Below are 22,194 nucleotides of genomic sequence, written 5' to 3'. Positions count from 1 at the left end.
ATCGTTAGTAAAAGTATATTAAAAATATGAATATATAAAATTGTAACAGTCAGAAGATTAAATTGCAATACACTATCTGTATTTAATGCAACTTACTTCAAATACAGTTAATCCTAGTCAACCACCTAAAAGTATACTTTATTATAAATTACGTGGTACGAATTTAAGATATTCAAGTATATATATATATATATATATATATATATATATATGTTTTAACTAAACATTAAGTATAATTTTAGTGTATTTAAAACAACTTTAAAACAATTTAAGCTGGGTGATACCCATTAACATATTTATGCATGTTTACACTTAAATATAATAGAAATATAATAAATAAAAAAAATTAGCTTGAGACAGTAAAGATATTATAACTATGAGGAGGGTTTGCATTAACTGGTATCAAATCTGCTAGTCAAAGTAAAGTAGAGCTGGGATACTGGTTTGAGATTAAGTTACACAGAGGAAGATGTCTTCTGCAAATAGAGACATTTCATTCTGAGCATCATTTGAGTTATGAACTTAGTCAAGAGGTTTGATGGCCAATTTGGATCCATTTTAAAGAATTTGAAACCCTTTTATGAAATGTTCCCCAATGTTACACTTCATGTCTGTAGAAAGAGCAAACAGATTTGGCTATTCTACTTGATCAAAAGCATTTCCTCCATCATGAGATAAAACATCAAGGTATACATTAGGTAACCTCGTAAAGTACATTATATTAAAGACACTTTTAACCTTTACACAAGTCTATTTCAAATATCTCTTACAGCCACCCGGTCTGAGTTCTTAATGCACGTGCTGTCAGTATATCAGAATTCTTCACAAACAAAAATATGTTTCTACATGTAGTCTATAACAACACTGGTTGCGGTTGGTGGGTGTCCCTTTGGTTGATGCTTGGCAATGTGGGTGGATTGATTTCCTCCCCCAGATAGGGCCACAGTGTTGCTTTCACAAGAGAAATATCTACTACATGACTGATTAGGCAACGATCCACAGGTTTGTGGAGAGTGATCAACCACAGGTGTGTTGGCCTGGGGACGTAAGTTGATTCACAAATAAGTCTGGATGACAAGCAAATATATATAACTGGGAGTGACCATCTGGTCTCTTAGGGCTGATTTACATTCATGAGACAAAGAATTACATCCAAGAGGCTGCTCTAATTATGCACACATGAAATGCCCAGGCAACAAGGTAAACCATCATTGATGAAAATGACCAACCCTGCTCAAGGAACTCTTGGTGTAATTTTGTACTCCGAGGATATCTGTGAAGGGAGAATACCGTCTCTACACCAGGCTTCAGTGTACAACCTGCCATTTATATGCATACAGTACCCTCGCAAAGGATGCCCTTGTTGACTGAATAACAGTAGAGACATTATACAAAACTGAACCATAGATCACAGGTCTGCAGTTTCCCTGAATCGCCACCAACATGAGGATGACATCCAGGGACCATTCCCAAGACCACTGGGAGGCCAAAAGAATCCATGACAAACCTTAAAAGTACATTGTGTCTTACATGGACTAGAACAGGTCCACTAGGGGAAACATTTACCTGAGGGTTAGAGCCACTGGTGTGCGAGCGTAGCTGCCTAACAGAGCACTCAGGCCTCCCTTCGAGAAGCAAAGCAGACAATGCAGGATTTTTCATTATAGAAATAGCAGTTGGCCATACTGAATCATTTCCAAACATGAGACTACAGTGGCAGGACCTCCACTTTAAAAGTTGGGTGGCCCTGGAAATGAGATCTGCACTGCTGTAGCTTGTAACATTGAATGCAGGGAGGCAGGGCACAGGCTCAGAGAGAACATCTTATATTTAATAAATACAAGATATAACAACACTGAAACATAATGTTACAAACAGATGGAACTCAACAATGATCGACAAGATACAAGATGTAAGAAGGAATTGATCAAGAAAACAGATGAGGGCAATAATAACAAACAGGCATCCGTGCTCCAAGCCTGCCATGCCAGAATGTGAAAGAGGTAAATCAGACATAGCCACCACAGGTGCGTATCACCCTACAATTAGCAAGCAGAATGAAACATGGAGAGAGAAAATCAATGTCTTGATATCTACACCCCCATCGTCCTCTTGTTTGTCCTCAGGAGTATTTGCTGATTCAAAAGTTTTGGTGCTGAGCCAGACTATAGTCCCTAACTATAAGGTCAGATGAAACTCACCCTTTCTGCTTATTAACACAAATGTGCAGTTCTATACTGAGTTTGCTTAAGAACAAAAACAGAAACCGCTGAGATGCAGCGCCTTTGTAGTTCTGTTGGCTTCAGATGTTAGTGACTTACATATCCATTTCTATTGCTTGGAGAGTATTCAGACTTTTGAATGGTGAATTTTTGACAGTCATCGACAGGGCAAAGTAGCATTTGCCCTGCTACTGACAAAATCTTACAGCCAGCAGTCTGTTCGCACGTTTGTAGTTCGCAACTACAAGATCGGACTATGCAGCTAAGTAAGCTAGCTAGTTACTGATCGATATCTGACTTATTTAGTGCTTACCTGAATCAAATCTCTCTGTTTTGTAAGGTGCGACTGGGAGGTGGGAATGTTCCGACTTCAGAGTGGGAGAATACACCTTAACGCTTTATGAAAGTTCCGTTAGGTTTGACATCACTTGACATGGCAGCGTTTGTTGTGAAAGAAAGACAAAAATGACTTGATCCGCGCACAAATAAGTCACTACATTTGTTTAAGGATACTTCTGGGTAATGGTCTTTCTGGCTAGCTACCACGTTACTTAACCATCAATACTGAAGTGATTATTCAGTATTCAAGTATGATATTTAAAAAAGTGAATAATGTATGTTTTTTTTTGTAATGCATGTTTTTTTTTTGTTATCAGCAATTCAAGTTGTTTATTTTGTGGCCTAAACATTTGTGTGACGCCGAAGGCCAATTGGCGTTGCCCCTTAAATTACGAAATTCCAAGCCTGCTCATAGCTTCCTACTGTAGACTTGTATTGCCACCACTTTGGTCTTCCCTTTCACCAGAAACAATAGCAGACACTACATGTGATTTAGCGAAACGGTTTATAAAGTCCCGTTATTTAGGGGGGAGCAACCTCTGAAATAAGGGGATGTACCAATACATTCACAAACACCCTAAATAAAATTGGATCAACCACACCTTGAACTCATACTAATTGTTGGATTTCAAAGGTAAATATTTAGAGTTTAGAGCCAAAAGAAGAAGAAAAAGCTTACTGTCCCAATTACATTACACAAGATGAGAACTATCCTTTCTAATTCTTTGATTAACTCTAAACCTTTGAATAATTGCCATTTTAATAATACAGAGGAGGGACCTGACCTGTCTAAATCCTCTGTTTGCCTCTGCTAGGACACCATGGTGGTTGCTCGATCTGCATCATCTGGGCTTATCGATAGACATGACTATGAATGATTTGTCAATGAGCCCAGAATTTGGAACACATGCCAACAGTGATGTCATAATAGCCTAGTATTGGCAGATGATGCAACAGATGCTGTGAGGATATTCATGGAACTCCACTCAACTAATGGAATTTTCATACAAAGATAATCTACTAATTTCCCTCCCATTCAAATTTTCTACATTTGGCAAATATTTGCGTTTATGTTGATTTATGTTGGGGCTGGTATGGATGTCAACACTAATTAACTATGTTAATGTCACCAATCCACTGAATCACAACAGCAAACAACTTTTACTTCAACCATGATATCATTACTGCTAGCTATGCTACAGTAATAACTTATATGAATTAAAAGTATAATTTAGCAGTCACTTGTCAACCTGAAATGTACCATTTCAAATGTTATGCAAAAACAAAGCAAATAGAATTGGACTTAAGTATTATGGGCATATCACAATAAATATAAAATATGCATCCAATCCATAATGATTTATTTTAGATTATAGGTTTTACTTATTGTGTTCTATCCCCCATGGTTCCTCTGACCTCTTTAGTGTATGTATTTTTAGCCTAAAATAAATATATAATTTTAATAAGGACAGTATAAATGATAGCCTGACAAATAAGCCCAAATGTTAAAGTTCATCATCTTCTTCCGCTTCATCCGGGGCCGGGTCGCGGGGGCAGCAGTCTAAGCAGGGATGCCCAGACTTCCCTCTCCCCAGACACTTCCTCCAGCTCTTCCGGGGGGACACCGAGGCGTTCCCAGGCCAGCCGGGAGACATAGTCCCTCCAGCGTGGGGACAAATGTTAAAGTTGAGAGAAAGTATTCCCAAGTGGATCAACTCAAACAGAAACTGACAACAGAGCCATTAATGCTATGATATTTGAAAAATTGTAAGCTCCAAAGAGCAGCAGAGAAAGTCCTCAGATGAACTAACAATTGCATGATAAATTCCACTGAGGAGTGATATGCAGAAATATGGGCTTGATCTCGTCAGAGCTTTAGACTCAGTCATAAGTACATGGCTGCTTCACATGGTGCAAGATAAATATTTACTGAAATATATTCATTTTTCAGGGATAAACGATTTACCCTGGAAAGGGAAAAACACATTTCTGTTCCAGTCAATTCAGTCCTGTGTTTTATTACTTACAAGCAGTGGGGAACCGTCAGGGCCCTCTACACCCTCAGAGAGGACCTAAGGATGGATAAAAATCTGTTTATAATTTTTATATATTATTGTTTAAAATGTTTGTGTTAATTGTAATTATCTTCCTAATGAATTTCTTCAGTTTGTGTTGATAAATGAAGGGTTAATATCCAAGAGAAATAAAATATCCAATCAGAATTTTTCTTTGGTATACTCTTGGTAGAAATAATCTAGCTGGGCTCAACGCTCACTGGCTAGGCCCTCAGGCTTTGAATAGAAGGCACAAGCCAACGTCATAGACATTGACTTCAGTTTGAGCAGCATTTTGGATGACAGTAGAATCAACCAATCACAATTGTCTTGTAATAGGTGGGACAATTGTATGATGCCTCAAGGCCCTCTAGCGCCATCTAGAGGGCCTAAGTATAGGTCACTAATTCAGAGCCAATAGCGAAACATATACTTTTCTCACGCTTGAGAATAGCTACAGTAGCTGACTAGCTTTTTCCAGTGAATGTACGGAATGATGGCGATGGCCTGACTCTCAGCCCTGGATTTGATCTCAATCAACTTACTTACTCAATCAACTAACTTATTCCGGATTTAAAATCAAAAGGCAAGCTATATGAACCTGACATTGCCCATTTCATAAAGAAGGACAGGAGAATGGACTTCGTTTTTAAATGATAATCATAACGGTGAGTGGACATTTTGTTTCAAAATCAGCTCAGTGGCATCCTTCGTCCTTTGAATATCCTTGCAATGTCTCTAGAACTTGATTCTAGTCAAAATGCAATTGATTGGATATGATTTAGGAAGGCAGACACATCTAGAAAATACCCAACATGAAGCCATGATCTCCAAGGAAACCCCCACAGATCTCCAAGATTGTCGATGTATTGATCTGAGGAAGATTCTAAAAATATTGAAAAATCAATTAAAGTTTCCAGGAGAACAGTGGTCACCGTCATTGTGAAATGGAATAATGTTGGCACCATCAAGACTCTTCCTAGAGTAAGTAAACAGGGAAGAAAGGCATTAGTCAGGAAGGTCACAAAGAACCCAATGGCCAGTGTAAAAGAGCATCAGAGGTTCTCTGCAGAAATGGGAGAACCTGTCAGAAGGACCACCTCTGACGTACATCATCATCATATGGTATAATGGCCAGATGGAAGAAAATATTCTTTGGTATGATAAGACCAAAATCTAACTTTGGGGCCTCCATTCCAAACTATAAATACACTTCTAAATATTCTTTGTTTAACCATCTATCCCTGACATTTTTCCAAACCTGTTATTTTCTGAGGTGAACTGTGTAAAGAAAACAATCCAAGGGTAGTAAATGTACCCCTTGACCATTGATCCTTGTTAATGAATATGGCATGTACATGGTGCCTATGGCTTTGATCTGCAGAGCTTTGAAACAGGGTCACGGGTGTAGTAAGTATACATATAATTCCTTTCATTTGAGTCCGATCTGTTAATTATGTCAAGACTTTTATGTAGCCCAAGTGTTCATTATGCAACGAGTGAGGAAGAGCCATGCAGACCTCAAGAAGTATGCCTTGCACAGGGCTTATCATCTGGGCTTTTAAATCTTTCAGTGCACATTATTGCTGTGGGTAGTGCCTTTTCACTTTTTGGAGGAGTGTGAGTTCTCACAAGCCATCTGTTGATTTTTCTGGCCTAATGAGAGGAGGACATGAAGACACTGGAGCACGACATGTGATAAGGGTGGTGTTCACATGAGAAGAGCGAGGGCAACAGATGGAGAGGGCGTTAATATGGTGTTGCACACTTCCTGAAAATAGTCCTGAGACCCCAACATCATTGGCACATTGATGTTTAATAATCTGACATTTGAAGGGCTCTGACAGAACTGCTCCGACAGAACTGTCACTCAAAAAAAAACTACCACTGGAGGCATCTTTTCAAGGTATAAGCTTCTTCCAAATGTTGTAGCCTATCCCTCAGTTTTTTACACAGGTGGGTTGACCCTGTAATTGTTCACATTAAGGATCCCAGCCTTAAAGCAACACAACTATGTAAAACACATTTTATTTAACCTTGAATGTTGCTAATACACTAAAGTGAAATGGAATGGTGCTTTTATTAAAATGGTGTCTGCATGTTTAAGAGTTTTGTGGTAGTGTGTCACTTTCAGAGGATGTCTAACTCATAGGTGTTTGTTTGAACATGTCTGTGACCCTCACAGGATGTATATGGATGCATGAGTCAACGTATTTGAAATGTACCTACATAACTACGAACATACGCACACCTAATAGAAATCAAAGCTGTAAAATGTGAATTATGAGATGATGGATATGATGTGTGATAACGGTATGTCCATTTTGTTACATAACACATTATTATGTAATTTATTAGATGTGAGTATGTGAGGTTTCTTATGTTTATATGTCCGCTGTGGAGACAAGTTGACGAGGGGCCAGCATTCCTCGGTGTAGTGCTGTCTGAGAAAACAGCAAGTGTGCCTTCATGTCTGAGTCTGGGGACTGACTGTATTTACATAGATTTGGTAAATCTGTTGAATGTGGGCCCTGGCATACAGGGAATTAGACAGTGGATCAACAGCATTCTGACATTCATGATTCAAGGACAAAGCGTCAGATACCAACACATCACAGATGGGCCATCCACTCTCTCTTTTCTCTGAACGGGGAGCTGTCATCATGAGAGGGAACACAGACGGCCAAATGGCAGTGTAAGTATGTATGTGTGTGTGTCATTAGGGAGAGAAAAAAACAGCATTAAAGATATGCAGGGAGAGAGGAGAGGACCATTTTTCACAAGGCCAAGAAAATCCTGTTAGGACAAAATCCCAATTTTGTGTCCTTGCTGAATGCAACACACAAAAGGGTGTTAGAGATCGATACCAAGCATGTGCGTGGTGCGTCTTTCCCAGAGCTTCTTAGCAGTCATACTTTTCTTCTCTGTGGAGTTATGATGTGCATCATCATAATCATCATCTGCCATCTTTTAACAGGAACAGACAGCCGCCTGCCAGCCTTTGAGTTGTTACTCACCATGCACTGACATAATATAAGGAACACATCACTGTTTCCTGGAACTGCAGAAATTATATGTTGAGCCATAACAATAATTTGATTTCAAAAGCAATGTTTATTTTCATGTCAAATCTAGGCTGATGTTAGGTACCAGAAATGAAATAGGAGAATCTATGTCTGTAGTGACTATCTGATGAATGTTTGCAGTTTATTAAAATATTGATCTGTTATTAGGTTTCATCTAACAAACAATATTCCCTATTTTGCCTTTTGAATATAAAGTATGCATCCAAAGACAACTGAAATACCTATTTTTACTTCCAATATATACACTCACCTAAAGGATTATTAGGAACACCATAATTAATACTGTGTTTGACCCCCTTTCGCCTTCAGAACTGCATTAATTCTATGTGGCATTGATTCAACAAGGTGCTGAAAGCATTCTTTAGAAATGTTGGCCCATATTGATAGGATAGCATCTTGCAGTTGATGGAGATTTGTGGGATGCACATCCAGGGCACAAAGCTCCTGTTCCACCACATCCCAAAGATGCTCTATTGGGTTGAGATCTGGTGACTGTGGGGGCCATTTCAGTACAGTGAACTCATTGTCATGTTCAAGAAACCAATTTGAAATGATTCAAGCTTTGTGACATGGTGCATTATCCTGCTGGAAGTAGACATCAGAGGATGGGTACATAGTGGTCATAAAGGGATGGACATGGTCAGAAACAATGCTCAGGTAGGCTGTGGCATTTAAACGATGCCCAATTGGCACTAAGGGGCCTAAAGTGTGCCAAGAAAACATCCCCCACACCATTACACCACCACCACCAGCCTGCACAGTGGTAACAAGGCATGATGGATCTATGTTCTCATTCTGTTTACGCCAAATACTGACTCTACCATCTGAATGTCTCAACAGAAATCGAAACTCATCAGACCAGGCAACATTCTTCCAGTCTTCAACTGTCCAATTTTGGTGAGCTCGTGCAAATTGTAGCGTCTTTTTCCTATTTGTAGTGGAGATGAGTGGTACCTGGTGGGGTCTTCTGCTGTTGAAGCCCATCCGCCTTAAGGTTGTGTGTGTTGTGGCTTCACAAATGCTTTGCTGCATACCTTGGTTGCAACGAGTGGTTATTTCAGTCAAAATTGCTCTTCTGTCAGCTTGAATCAGTTGGCCCATTCTCCTCTGACCTCTAGCATGGATGTCTTTCCCTTTTCACACCATTCTTTGTAAACCCTAGAAATGGTTGTGCGTGAAAATCCCAGTAACTGAGCAGATTGTGAAATACTCAGACCGGCCCGTCTGGCACCAACAACCATGCCACACTCAAAATTGCTTAAATCACCTTTCTTTCCCATTCTGACATTCAGTTTGGAGTTCAGGAGATTGTCTTGACCAGGACCACACCCCTAAATGCATTGAAGCAACTGCCATGCGATTAGTTGATTAGATGATTGCATTAATGAGAAATTGAACAGGTGTTCCTAATAATCCTTTAGGTGAGTGTAATTCTGAAGGTCTAATGTAATGCGGAAAGCAGCTGTAGCAGTGCTGTATTCTACAGCACACAAAGTGGGGCTCACGGCTACTACGCACCTGTAGGGCCATATCAGGTGTGACTGTATTTGTGTTCAGGGATATCCTTGAAACGTGCGTATCCCCACTGAGGCACCTTGTTTTCTCCCTCAGGGAATGAAGGTTATAGGTCACAAAAGGGGCATCTTCCACAATCCTTAGCGTAGTTTTAAGCAGACAAGTGTTCGGTATTTTCTGACACGCATAGTGATTCAGCTTGTGTTGTCGTTAGGACCAGTGCACAGTGAGTTTTGCAACAGAAGTCACAACACAGAGTAAAAAAGGAATAAATAGATAGGCCAAGCCATGGCTGACTTGGGCTACTAAAATTCACTTATAGTAAGATGAAACTTTTAGAGTTTTTTGTTAATTACATTACTGTTAACTAGCTATTGTTTTACAAAGGAACCTTTCAATATACCAATTCATGGGGAATGGACAGCTGCCGAAGTGGATGCCCTGCTCATTTTGAGGTAGCTGGAATGGCTGTGTGACTAGTGAAACTTCATCAGAGACATTAATATGCAACATTTGGCCATTGCCATCTGTCTAAACACATCTGATGACATGATTATGGCAAAGTTGTTTTCTACTGAACATTTGGCTACTTCATTAATTTAATGGAGTTCAAGCCCCTAGTATAATCTAAACAATTCAGGAATTAGCCCTCGTTTAACTTTTGACCATCAATATTGCTGCAGCATCGTAGAGTGAGTGAGAGAGTTGTATTGTCATTGCAGTCTTAGTATCTGTACTGCCTCCAGGAACTCAGGAAATAGGTACAACCCTGTTTCCAAAAAAGTTGGCACGCTGCATAAAATACAAATCAAATGCAATGTTGTGCAAATACTTCATCCCTGTATTTAATTGAAATTAGTATAAAGGAAAAATATTTTGCCATTTAGAATTTGATACCAGAATCAGGGGCGTGGTTATTATTACGTTGCATCTCCTATTCTTAATACTCTGTAAGCATTTGGGAACTGAGGAGACCAATTGCTGTTGTTCTGAAATTGAAATACAATCCCATTCCTGCTTGATATAGGATTTCAGCAACTCAATAGTTCAAGGACACCTATGTCATATTTTTTGTTTCATAATGCACCAAATGTTTTCAATGGGTGACAGGACTACAGGCAGGCCAGTTCAGCACCCGACTCTTTTACTACAGTACGGAACCATTCTGTTGTAATAAGTGCAGAATGTGTTTTAACATTGTCTTGCAGAATTAAGCAAGGCCTTTTCTGAAAAAGATAATGTCTGGATGGCAGCATATGTTGCTCCAAAACCGGTAAATATTGTTCAGCATTCGTGGCGCCTTCACAGATGTGCAAGTCACTCATGCCATGTGCACTAATGCACCCCCACACCATCACAGATGCTGGCTTTTGAACTGTGCCCTGATAACAAGCCGGATGGTTCTTCTCCACTTTAGTCTGGAGGACGCGGCATCCATAATACTAGGAAATTGATTTGTCAGAACTCAGGACAGTTTTCCACCTCACCTAAGTCCATTTTAAATGAGCTCAGGCCCAGAGAATGTGGCGGTGTTTCTGGATCAGGTTTATCTCTTAATTTTTCTGGAGCTGTATATTCTTTGCATGGTAGAGTTCTGACTTGCATTTGTGGATGCAGTGATGTACTGTGTTCACAGACAGTGGTTTTCGGAAGTGTTCCTGAGCCCATACTGTGATTTCCACTACTGAATCGTGTCTGGTCTTAATGCAGTGCCGCCTGAGGGCCCGAAGATCATGGCCATACAATATTGTTTTTCTTGTGTACCGAGATATCTCCCGGATTCTCTAAATCTTTTAATGATATAATCTACCATAGATGATGACATCCCCACACTCTTTGCAATTTTACGTGAAGAAACATTATTCTTAAATTCTTGCACTAATTGCCTGTGCAGTCTTTCACAGAGTGATGAAACCCTCCCCATATCTACTTCTGAAAGACTCATCATCTCTGGGATGCTCTTTTTATACCCAATCATGTTACTGACCTGTAGCCAATTAACCCTACTAGCTGTGTGATGTTCCATCAGGTTTTTCTTTTTAGCATTACACAACTTTTTCTGTCTTTTGTTGCCTCTGTCCCAACTTTTTAGAAATGTGTTGCTGGCATCAAATTCAAAGTGGGCATACATTTTTCAAGGAACAATAATATTTCACAGTTTCAACATTTGATATGTTGTCTTTGTACTATTTTCTATTAAATATAGGGTTTAAATGATTTGCACAGCTCTACATTCTGTTTTTATTTCTATTTTACACAGTGTCCCAAATTGTTTGGAAACAGGGTTGTATTAGCATTGCCATTGATGTGTTTAGTAACACATTGTCTTTCTCCCTCTCACTGACACCCAGCTATGTTATTTTGGAGAACAAAGTACCTGGACCAGCAGAATTACTAGCTTGCTAGAATTGTCTCTCAGCTTTGGTTCCCCTTTTCGTCAAAGATCAAGTGGTTTGTCACAGAACATGCCTTTCGGCTGGGCATGCAAGATGAAACAAATAAGCTAAATAAAACAGGGTAAGATCTCAATTGCAAACTCCTTGAGTCTTACCCAAAGTTTTATTCACACTGATATAATTTCCACATCATATTACAAGCGAGATGCATTTAGTCACTTACCAAGATATGGTCACAACATGTTGACTTTCAGAAGAAAAGTCTCATCTCATCTTGCATGAAAACACCCTTTTCTTTTTTACAAACATTGCTTCAAGAGAGCAAAGCACAAGCATCATGGAGGCAGAAACATCACTAAGCAAGAATGTTAACTGATGGTTATAGATACAATATCCAGTGCCTGTAGTGTTTTAATGAAAGTTAACATGGCTATCATTTATGTATTATAGAGTATTTGTCATCTACATTTAGGCGTTGGACAGAGATGGCACATCAGACATCCTAATGACTGAGCTGAGCCCAGAGGTCCCATCCACAGGTGGTTTGTCACTTTGACCCCAGTCTTGTCTCACCAATGGCTTGCCTGTGCACTCCTCAGACATGCTTGTGCTTCTGTAACAGAGTTAGAATGATGTTCTATATAATTACACAAAATCTACATGAGGGTTACCTGTTAGAATATTTCTTGCTTACTGTAATTATATCGGTTGGACAATATGCCCCACGTCCTTATCCTAACTGTATATCTTCTGCTGTCATTTCCTCCTGTTTTCTACATCTGTGGAAGAGTTATGTCATGTTCAATGGTCTATATAAATATCCACATCTATCTTACATTGTAAACTACACATAATTCTTTAATATGTATCATATTGTTATGATATCAATGTTTTAAACATGTATATGTGCAGTTGTGTGAAATTTTCGACAATTACATTTGCAGACGAAATTGTTAGCTTACAGTAGCTGGTTATGAGCGGGATTCGGTTAAGATAGCAAACAAACTGTTAGATTACAGCCTACTAACTGTCTTTCAGTGAGGTTGGGAGTGCAACTGTGGCAGGTATGTCGTATATTTCTATTTTTCATTACTCTGACCTGTTTTCTATATTGGTGGAAGAGTGAGGTTGGGAGTGCAACTGTGGCATATTACTCACCAAGAAAAACATGTTTTCATTACCACTCGAAATAAACAGGATCCAACAGAGTCAGCTTTCCTCAGAGTCATTAATCGAATTACACAACGCAGAAGCAGAAACCGACCGGTTACACTTCACTTCAGAACAGAAACATGAAAGCTATCACATGGCCCAGTCCTAAATCAAGCTGTTCATATTATATGTGCTTGTGGAGATCTGTAAGAATGTGTTTGGTGTAATGGAGTAATATAGTGAAATGCCTACTGTCTATTTTGGATTGGAAAAGAACAACTGTATACTTTGGACCTGATCACTTATGTGAGGAATCTAACTACTACGTCTATATTGATGTCATTTATTGCATGTGTGTAGTCACTGTCGACACACAGCATATCTTACCTGCAAATGGTCCTATCAGCATTATTCTTAGAGGGAATTACAAATTCCTCATCTCTCACAAACTCAGCCATTCAAGCTTTAGTTATTGCATTCCATACACAGACCCGTTTGCTTCTGTGGCAAAATAGCACAAAAGAATAAACACATTCGCTAGACCAGTGCCTTGAACCTTCTGGCTTAATAGCTACCAGTGAGGGTGACTGGCACGTCTAGTGGAAATATAAGGCAGACTTCCTCTGTACACTGGATATGATCAGTGGATTGACTTTTTTTCTGTATTTTGAAGGTTGCTTTGTGTATACAGTACTCACTCACAAAAATGTATTTTCTTCTATTTTTTTGGGGATCGGAAGCAATACAGGCAAGTGTATAATTTCTAGAGACTTTACTTGCTATTGTACCTTCTCAATGTTGCAACCCGTTCTACAGTCCTGCAAAGCACCTGTGTGACCAATATGGTAAAAAGTGGATTGCAGATGGCATTCCTGCAATTGGTTTACTTGCGTAAATTAAAGTACAATTGGTTGGAAAACAAAATCGAAATCGGAGTCTTTACACGGATTTGAGAAAGTCCATTGTATATAAATTATCAGTAAGCTACTAAAAACACTGACAACGATATTTGGATTATTGTAAAATTTGGGTTAGAGTAACATTTGGTTTCAGCATTATACATATGTATGAATCTGGCCAATCACTGTAAAACAGGAAAAAAAAAATGGCCCTCATTTATGAAACCTACTCAGAAAAGATCTCAGATTCGAATGTTTGGAGAGACTTACGATGATCTGTAAGTGTGATTCATGAAACTGTCGCACCTGGTCAAAATTAGAGTAGATGTCATCGCAGAATGGTAAATCAGATAAAACCATGGATGCACGAACATCCTGCTCATACTGAGACAATCTCTCAGTGCTCTCTCAGTCTTCTGGTCAATTGCCTTACAGTTCTACCCCAAACTTGACCTTCTTGGGTATCAAGACCCACATCTTTGTCCTCCTTTAATTAGTACCCCCCATCCATGGCCCAGGCTGATGTTGGTCTGTTGAAGAAGAAAAAACTCATTGTCAATAGTTGGTCAACAAGAAGATTTAAAACCTGCTACCATTTGTAAGATGGCATTCACTAGCTAGCTAAACACTTTATCATAATTTTTGATACACTATAACGTAATCATTCCTAACTAAAGTTAGCATTGCTAGCTATTTTATCTAAATCCTGATAGCATTGCTATCTATCTAAAATAAATTATCAGGATCATTATATAGGAAAATATGTTTATTGCATCAGTGCATGGCTGCACGGAACATGGTACATAATCATTCCAGTCTACTGTGAGTACGGGATCACAATGCAAACAACCACACAACGCAACATGGAGAGTTTTATTCAATCTATGACAAGACAGGAGCAGATATTTACCATAATCATAATGCCAAACGTGGTGCATAAAAGCCCCTACTACCCCGGGCGATGCTTAACCAATGCTCTTCACCACACATGGATTGCTCCATGACGCTCCAAGCCTCACAAAAGCAAGTGGCTTGAAGCATGATTGTCGTGGATTTGTCCCAACTGTATTCAGAAACTTGGGAGAGACAAATATACATCCTCAAGAAATATAATCACCAAATTGTGGTATGCATCCAAATGAGCACTGGCAGGCAATAAGATACCCAGGAGTTTAACAGTCAAAATAGATCTAGGACCCATCCAGAGGCAAACGCTGGATTCTGTGTCCATAGTCACAACGTGTAGTTCAAATTGAAACCTTGCTCACTGATTTAAAAAAAAAATCTCATATGTATGTTTGTTTCTCTGCTTTCCAGTCCCTCTATGGGCTTGGGCCCAAGGACAACAGCCCTGGTAAGCCCCTGCAGTAATCCAGTCCAGGTCTCGTATGCTGCAGTGATTATTTTTGGGACATTCAGGAGGCCTAAGTCAGAGGAGCATAGAGTGGCATGGGCAATGGTGCTGGGGGAGCAGTGACAGGTATGTAAAGAGAAGCACTTTGAAGTCTATCCTCTGCTTCACATGGAGCCAACGCAAGTCTTGGAAGACAGGAGAAATGTGAGGAGGCGGGCAGCTGAGTTTTTGATAATGAGACATTTAATAGTACAAACAAAATAAGATGAAAGTAGGGAGAAGTCCTTCAGCAACTGTGAACAAGAGGATTTGACAGATCCTGGCAATGTTTTATATACATATTTTTTTTTAAATGTAACTTTCCTCTGGTTTCCAATTTTGTGATTTTAAATATGCGATTATGGCGTTGAAACCATTGCTCGGCAGTTTTACTAAAGTCGAAAAGCAAGATGTGTCATCTCATGCACATCAGAAGCCCTTCAGTTTGTTATAACACTGGTGAAGTGAATTTCAGGAGGATAAATGTGTTATGCTACAGGGAAGGAGGCCAGGCAGAATAGGACCAGAGATAAAATATGAACAGATGGCTATTTACCATCAGGAACACACACTGCAGATAGAGATGAGACAATGTGTTCTATGTTCACTAAACTATAGCTTTTAATGGTCAAGTTAATAGAGTGAGAAAATAATGTATGTTCTTTGGATCAGGGAACAGTTCAGTAGTGGAAATAATTACCAACCTTGGCTCCTGTTGTAATGGCTCATGGCTTTTCCCTGTCTGTACTATCTCCACACCTCTCAGTGGTGTCTGTTATGAATATGACAGTGTATCATTCCCAAGTGCCCCGGCGTTACTGTTAGCCACCCACTGCCTCTCAGTCAGTTCATTCAGCCCCTTTTGTCTCACCCATGCAGCGGATGCCCTGACAGGAGGAAACTCACCGGAATTTTCCTTCTGAGCAAACCATTTTCCGGCCCTTTATCTGCACTGGCAGTTACACCCCAAAGGGCCTTTGACTTTACCTTTGTGCAGATGATCAAATACGTGTGTATGTGTCCCTTGTCCACCTCGTTGTGCAGCTGATCTGGATTCTGCCTGAAGACTCCAAACACAGCCCACCTGCATATACTGACCCACTGGTCATCTAAACCTGCAAAAACACTGTGGCCCAAAAGGTCATGTAGTCTTAAAATCGTCCCCTGGCACAGCCAGAAGAGGACTGACCACTCCTCAGAGTCCTTTCTAGGTTACGACCCCACTAGGGAGTTTTTCCTAACCACTCTGCTTTAATTCTTGTTGTTGCTTACTCTTTTGGGTTTCAGGCTGAGTATCTATATAAGCACTATTTGACAACTGTTGTTGTAAAAAGGGCTTTATAAAATACACTAGATACCTTGATTAATTTTTGACTCATCATGTTTCGAACCAGGCTATGCAATGTCAATGCCAAATATTTTGTTATTTTCTGTTGAGCAATAAATAGACAAAGCTAAACATTAAATGCCATCACATGTTTGTCACAAGAACAAGAAAGCACTGTTGAGTTCAACAAGACAACCTACTGTATAGTGGAATGAAAGAGATGTCATTGGGACGGGGACTGAGTGTGAAGAGGCATCTGGCACCTCAAACCAGTGCTGTAATGTGTATTATATTGGACTACTAGTGCTTGGACTGAATGGAACAAAACCAGGGTGAAAACAAACCAGCCAGTGACAGTAATATTCCAGTTATTCAGTACATTATAGCTTATTAACATTGTGAAAAATTTTCCGAGACATACTGAAGAAGCCTCGAGACGCTAGGTTACTTTGTTGTGTAAACTTACAGAAATTGATAGCTTGTGACCCAACCTTCTGAGATAGCATGAGACACATTTTTGATTAAGCCTCCCCGCAGGTTTGCAAGTGTGATGACAACTGTGTTGGAACTCTTATCAAGTTTCTGTGCAGCGTGCCCACATATCGTTGGATTTTCCCTCAATTGACACTCACAATGCTGCATAGTCTTGAAAATGCCAAGGAAATTCAAACTCTGTGGAAATGATTATGCAAACTAATGGCTGTGTAGCATTTCATTCTTTCTCTTGTAATGTTAATAAGCTATTGGATTGCTGTTTGGACTGTGTCCCATAAATGATTGAAATCTCTGACAGGTTTAATTATATATTATATGTCATGCACTGTTTTGTACAGGTAAATGTTTGCCAAATGGCAAGACATCTTAAAGAGGTATAAGACCAAATGGAGATATATTAATTGTGTTCACACAAAATTGTGTGAGAGCTGCTTCTTTGTTTTTGGGAAGGGAAGTGATCCTATTGTTGACAAATGGGAGGTTTGGGAATGTTCTACTGGGTTTTTCATATTCATGATCATGTCTCAATTGTTGAACTTATTGAACCCAGTACAGGACTAAGCAAAAAGTATTCACAATACAATTTTTATTGACTTGTAAGTATTCACAAGTAGAACACTGCAAGCAACCAACATGAGACATGACAGAAAGAATGATGAGAATGGTCTAATAATTCAAATAGCTTCACACACTGAAACACAGCAACATTAAAAGGCAAACACTGGTTACATTGCAATATAACACTTAATGAACTAAGCATTTTTGAAACAATAATAATGCCTAAAAGGCCAAAACCCAAAGTCAAAGTTGGAGAGACAAAAATTTAAAATGAGAAAATGGGAGAGAAAAAAGCAAAGAGAGACAGAAGAAGAAAGTAGTTTCTTTTATTTGAATGTATCAGAAGAGATATCTCTTCCAGTAATGATTTAAATATTGCATGTGAAGATCTCTTTTCACCTGTCATTGATACAGCTCCAAATATTCGAGGTGATGTGTGTCTACATCCCAGCAATCCTAACCAGCTGTGAAACTGAGATTTTGAAATCTCAGAGGTACATCTAGATAGCACTAATTGACCTCAGTACAGACATTGTCTAACCGATGCTCTGTAATGTTACACTAGGAATGGAAGCTACCTCCTGTAAAGATAAAGGCCTCAGTGTGAACACTGCTGACCAAACAAAGGCATGCCGCAAAACTACTTAAATAATGAAATGCTAATGAAAAGCTTTCACGGAGGCTCGAGGCTCTTATCGGTCCAAAGAAAGACATGTACTCAGCGAGGAGCCTCTTCAGAATATTTTCAATAGCATATCAAAGTGAGGGATGCAGGAGGCAACTGCTGCAGGCTGCACCAGAGTCATGATGAGCAAGACAAAGAGCCAGCGAGATCAGTTGGAGCATGGCTTACAGGAAATCCAGAACCATTCCCTCTTTGCACTTCTTGTGCTGCTTCCTCTGTCCTCCACCGCTTAAAAAAAAGACAGACGTCAGAGATAGGATTGTGTTTTCAACACAAGCTCAATTACCGTAACTATCAGACAAAAGGTCTGGAACTCAATGCTAGTCACATCCTGCTACTTGATTTCTTCTGCAGTGTCTATTGTTTTTCACCATGTCATTGTGTTTTGGTTTGATGTTGCTATATGGTCGAAATTGACTATGTAGTTTTCCCACTTTGAGGCCCCTGACTTCTCAGGTATCCTGGCACTTACTAGCTAATTGGTCAAATTATAAGTGAAGGGGCTTTCATCTGCTGGGGGGAAAAAAAAGGTATTATTTGCTGCACAGATGCCTCTGCTTTCATCCTATATCCATGGAAAATTAAAATTGTATGAAGTAATATGCTTTGGAAGGTGTCAGCACATAAATTACTGGTGGAATTCACCCTTTCCATCACTGATTTGAGGAAACGAATAAAAAAAAAGTAATCTGTAACTCAAATTTGAAAATAAATTGTCTTTCCAGTGGAAAAATCTATTGGTTAACTTTTTTTAATATGATCAATGCATGTTGTCTCCAAACTGAAGGATGTAGAGAATCTTATGACACATTACTATTGTCCACGACTTTCAATTAGCTCAGTAAATTTACAGAACTATACGTTCACTTTACTTACTATATGAGATCCAGTGCCTGCTGGTTTTCTGTTCTACATCAACTATGTTCATAAATTACTTGAATAAAATTGTTGGACAGTTTCTTTAATGCACGTAACCCTCTCACTCAGGAAGAGAAGGGTTGAGCTAGCACAAGTGCAGTGTCATCTGGTTATGTTGCTATTCATCCAATAATGTGATGTGATAGAACACATTGTGAAATGACAAGTATCTACGTGAAAAGCTAATGATCTGTCTCAGCAGAAACCCAATATTAAGCAACCTCAATCGATTGTGGTACATGCTGTGTATATTTTATGTGACAAAGATCAGTTGCAGGTTTTAAAGTTACCTTTAGAGGTCCTCCAAAGATGGGCTCATGAGCTTACTGTACAAGCTAACAAGCAGGCATTTGATATGTTAGACCAGGGCGAATTTGCACTAGCTCCACCCTGCTCTCCCTGAGTGAAAGATATGCATCTATAGAGAGACAGTCCAACAATTACTTGTTTTGCAATTTATGTACCATATCCAAATTGTAGATATTCCTTGTTATTCCCCTTTTAATGTCACTCACCTAATTAGAGGGTTGCAATGCCTATACTATGTTATACAAAGCTATATTTAGGAAAACTGTGTATCTGTCAATGTATCAATGTATATCTGTCATCACCTTAAATTACATGCTGTTCATGTGTCCTCATGTTTTCCGCTCTCACTCCTCATTTAGATTTATCATCAAAGAAATATGGACCTATTTGTGGTACATTTCTTCTAATAACACAAATAGTGCCTTTATTGTAAGCAAGCTGGACTGTTGCCTTGTCTTATGAAATAAATTAATATTATATTATTTCTCTAAAGCATATCGCAGTGGCCAGATTATTAGGTATATCATCCCATTCACTGCAATAGATGGGTGTCCCCAATAAACTGGCCACTGAGTGTACATTATAATACTGTTGTGGTCCACCCAACACAATGTCTTATGACATAAACTATGACATAAAGTGCCTAAAACAGGATTTGCTTAATCCTTTCTTAAAAAAAAGAAACATGCTATGCCATTTATGAGAGAATGGTGGCACAAAAGACTCGCACTGACACATTACAGTTCATCTACAAATTGAATGTGGAAATGCAATTAATATTTTGGCCATAACAGTAAATTAAAGTTGATATTGTACACTATTAGTCTGCTGTGACAAGACCAACAAGTTGGAAAAAATATATAATAATTACAGATTTGCAAAGCAGCAAAAAAAATTAGAAAATAAACTAAAGCATCACTTTGGCATTTCGGCATTCAGCAGCCTTACACTTCTTGTCAAGCTTGTTCTGTTCCAAGGAGAATAGATTTTATAATGGGACAAAATATCGGCTATGAAGTTCACTACATGAATGTCAAGCCCCTGATTGTATTGCACTGGAAGATGTTTCCAGGTGAACCAGATCATGGATCAAACAAAATTGCTGAACATTTTATCCAATAATATCTTGCTGGCAACTTGATTGCTACTTTGAGAAAAAAGTTGTAGATTCCGGATTGTAACTTTACTTACAGCCAAACGAGTGCTTTTCAACCTTTCACATAAAGGATAGAGTGATGTGTTCTTTTGTGTGTCATGGAGAGGAAGGTACAGTGAAGTCCACGTCTAGGCTCATATGTAGTCCTCAGGATTTTCCTTCTTATTAGAGAAAACTCAACAATACTGGCATTTCAATTACAATTGAATACTTTGTTTTATGTTCCCCAATGGACAGTATTTAGATGATGCAGATGATTTTTCTTTGCCAAAACCATTTCACCTGTACTCGTCTTACATGGTTGGTGATACCGTTAAATAGTTGAACAAAATATAAATGGTTGAACGACTAAAACGTGAAACCACTTTCATTTTAAATGAGAAATACAAAGACAACATTTGTTTTCATATCAGGCATTCAATGTGTTATTGATGATTCCCCATATAACTACTATCAATACATTAGGCTTATGCCCTTTGATGTAGACAACATGAAATCCACAGTTCAGGCTTTATACACAGTTTTAGTGTTTTCCATAAAGAGAAGGCATTAAATATATTCTTGGTGATTCCTAGTATGTACATATTAATACAGTAGGCCTGTACTTTGACACATGCAGTGTGTTTTCTTACAGAGCAGGCTTTATATACAGTACTTGTATTTTCCATAAGGAGATAGAGAAACATCCCCCATTCTGTGGGCCGGCAGACAGATGGTGGGTTTCTTCTGTGAGCGGTAATCTCCCACTGCAAGAAAACACAGCAAAGCTGAGATAAAACAAGTTTAATGCTGTAAAATCCTGTGGCTTTATCCATGCTCTGGTGATACTGCACATATGGCTAAACATCTGTGGGATACGGATTTCAAAGAGCTCTGCAATGTTTGCAACTGGATGTTACACTGAATGTGACATTCTCTTTGTGTAAACAAAACATACAGTACATATTTTATAATTCAAAAGACATGTATCTTACCTGAACATTGTAATACCTGCTTGATTCCATCATTTTGTAGGTAAAAAGGTTTTCTTATCAATGGCAAAGCTTTGTTTCAGAAGCGGAAAAACAAGACCATAAACAAGCCCATTCACCTGCTTTAAATGTTCTTTGTGTAAAATTTTTTATAACAGTTTAAATCTCTACCTGTGAAGAAGGTGAAAGATAGGTTCTGGAGTTCCCTGCAGGGTAAAGATTAGCAAAAAAAAGCCACAAAATAAAATGAAATTCTTATGAACAAAATTTAATAAAGAAGCTTCCCATTGCAATATATACTGTATACATGTTTTTGGCTAGATATTCAATATAAATGTAATCAATCAACAGATTTTGTTTGAATTGGTTGATTGGCTGTCACAGTTGTGGGAAGGCACAAGGTGCAGAGCTAAAATACATCTTTTCAATATCTTTCCTCCATCAACAAAACAAAACGACACACAACCAAACAAACTTGTTGCAGCATACATTAAGCAACCACGACTGGCACAAACAATGATCCACAACACAAAGAGTCAAAATGACAACTTAAATAGGGTCCCCAATTAGAGGCAATGTGGGGCAGCTGCCTCTAGATGGGGACAACCAAATGGCAGTGCAGAGATGCCTAGAGACACCTCTGTGGTCAGGCCCTGACTGTGGCCCCCAGGCGCATAGAGATGCCTAGATGCCCCCAGCCAGGACCTGACATTGAAACT

The 22,194-nt window shown here is 39.0% G+C and overlaps 1 protein-coding gene and 1 long non-coding RNA gene across 3 annotated transcripts in view; both read right to left on the bottom strand.

Moving 5' to 3' along the window:
* The window catches only part of b3gat1a (beta-1,3-glucuronyltransferase 1 (glucuronosyltransferase P) a), a 123,291-nt gene extending 120,593 nt beyond the window's left edge, over positions 1-2,698 (bottom strand). The window contains exon 1 of the mRNA XM_010893284.5: positions 2,536-2,698. The gene's annotated coding sequence lies outside the window, so the exon portion shown is untranslated. The remainder of the gene's footprint in view (positions 1-2,535) is intronic.
* A 17,796-nt stretch (positions 2,699-20,494) lies between these two features.
* LOC105023812 lies at positions 20,495-21,990 on the bottom strand. Of its 2 annotated transcripts, XR_004576256.1 has the most exons (4): positions 21,965-21,990; positions 21,647-21,681; positions 21,479-21,547; positions 20,495-21,250 (listed from the first exon to the last, which is right to left on the bottom strand). It is a non-coding gene; the product is annotated as an uncharacterized LOC105023812 (long non-coding RNA). The 2 variants fall into 2 exon arrangements; XR_829006.4 differs by having other exon boundaries at positions 21,647-21,984.
* Positions 21,991-22,194: the final 204 nt, after the last annotated feature.

Source organism: Esox lucius, chromosome 1, assembly GCF_011004845.1.
Source record: "Esox lucius isolate fEsoLuc1 chromosome 1, fEsoLuc1.pri, whole genome shotgun sequence".
Taxonomy (NCBI): domain Eukaryota; kingdom Metazoa; phylum Chordata; class Actinopteri; order Esociformes; family Esocidae; genus Esox; species Esox lucius.
The sequence above is the reverse complement of the archived record's forward strand: the minus strand, read 5'-3'. Positions and strand labels throughout refer to the sequence as shown.